Genomic DNA, 2,111 nt, shown 5'->3' on the forward strand with positions numbered 1-2,111 from the left:
GAAGATGTTTACTTTTTCTGGATAGATGTGTCTCTTGGAGGCAGCAGAAAGGTGGATCTTGATTTTTGATCCCACTTATGAGCCTATGTCATTTGATTGGAGAATTAAGTCCATTAATGTTGAGAGTTAGGATTTAGAGATGATTGTTTGTTCCTTTGATTATCACTATCTTGTTTAAAGCTGTGTCTTCCCATTTCTTGATCTGATGTTTATTATTTAGAGTTAATTTCTCTGTCTGTATTGGGATCTTGATTATTTTCTCTGTATAGTACATCTTTGAAGATTTTCTGTAAAGCTGGTTTGGTGGAGATATATTGTTTCAGTTTTTCCTTACTGTGGAAGACTTTTATTTGACCTTCGGCTATGAATGAGAGTTTGGCTGGGTACAGAATTCTTGGTTGGTAGTTATTTTTATTTAGTGTTTAGTATACTTCATTCCAGGCTCTCCTTGCTTTCATGGTCTCTGCTGAGAAGTCTGGGGTAATTCTGATTGCTTTTCCTTTATATGTGATGTTTTCTTCTCCCTAACAGCTTTAAGGATTCTTTCCTTGTACTCTACTGATCCTGTTTTGATCACAATGTGTCAGTGGGATGTCCTATTCTGGTCTGGTCGGTTTGGGGAAAATATGGAACGCTTCACGAATTTGTGTGTCATCCTTGCGCAGGGGCCATGCTAATCTTCTCTGTATCATTCCAATTTTAGTATATGTGCTGCCAAAGGGAGCACTATTCTCCCTGTTTTATCTTGTTATACTAAAATCCTTTCTAATATTTCCACCTTGTGAGATTTTCCTGGTTGTTAGACACCAAGAAATTCTTTCCATGAGTGTATTTGTGTTCCTGTGATTTTTGTCTAGTGACTGGGAAGCAGAATGAAGGTTCATCTCCCAGCCAAAGACAGAAAAACGAGTGGGCGCAGACCACCTTGTGCCTTCTGGCAGCCCTCTGAGGAATCTCATTCTGAAGGACACAATTTGAAAGCCTCTGGGTTCGCAACAAGGAATCTGGAATTTGGAAGACTTGAATTTTGCTGTTCCAATTTACAATTTGTGTGTGTTGCTGATAGGGTTAATTGTTTCATCTGTAAATCAAATGATTTAGAACAGCAATTCCGAAGTTTGGCTGCATATTAGAGTTACCTGGGGAGCTTTTAACAAATCTTGGTGCTTAGGCCTCACTCCATAACCAATTAAATTAGAATCTCTGGGGTGTGACCCATACAACAATATTTTTTAATGCTCCACAAGGTGATTCTAGCATGTGACCGAAGCTTAAAAGCCAAAGAATTTTTAGCAATAAAATTCTGCCAGTCCAGGACTCTGAATGGTTTTGGCAGATGTACTTAAAATAAACAGAATCTAGTCATTGTAGACAGCATTTAGTGAGGACGGAAGAAGAAGGTGGACATAATGATGAGAACCCAGGGAAAACAATATTTCATTTGAAAATATCTCAGTAGCTCAGTGTTTTGTCAAAAACACTTATTTTTGTTATATTCCTGAGGGGAGTAATTTTGTCTTCCTGCAAAAATGAAGATCTTCAACTGAGAAATATTTAAGTGCAGTGTATCATTTTTATACCAATAATTTGTTCGATGATTCTTACTCCAATTATTTGTTAATACAATCATTGAAAAGTATGCTTAAATATTCTATTTATACAGTAACTAGGGAATGCAGGTTTACTACTGAGATAGAAGATAGAGTTAGTATCCCTCAGTTTATGATGTAAATTGAAGAACACATGTTAGTAGTAGTCTAAATCTGATACTAAAACACTGAGAGTTAAAAGCACTTCAATCAGAAAGGCAAAACAAACAAACAAACAAAAAACCGGCAAATGAACCCAAATAACTGGCATATTTCTTTTCTAATACAAAAACTACTGTTCCAGTAGAGTTTTCTAATCAGGAGAAAAAAACTGGTTAGTAATCAATCAAAAAAGATAGAGAAAATGGATGATAATGTTTATGTTCCCTTCTCCAAATGTCATAAAAGAGTTTATTATGTTTGGATAAGTTATAGTGAATACCAAGAAGTTTTAAAATAACTACAGGAACAAAAAGGACACATAAACTACATACATACATGTCTTTTCCCCCCTCATGACCA

General features: G+C 35.8%; 1 non-coding gene across 1 annotated transcript; it reads right to left on the reverse strand.

Moving 5' to 3' along the window:
• Positions 1 to 620: 620 nt before the first annotated feature.
• Positions 621 to 727, reverse strand: LOC125341973. Its single transcript, XR_007209118.1, has one exon. It is a non-coding gene; the product is annotated as a U6 spliceosomal RNA (small nuclear RNA).
• Positions 728 to 2,111: the final 1,384 nt, after the last annotated feature.

This window comes from Perognathus longimembris, chromosome 1 (assembly GCF_023159225.1).
Source record: "Perognathus longimembris pacificus isolate PPM17 chromosome 1, ASM2315922v1, whole genome shotgun sequence".
In the NCBI taxonomy this organism is placed as follows: Eukaryota; Metazoa; Chordata; class Mammalia; order Rodentia; family Heteromyidae; genus Perognathus; species Perognathus longimembris.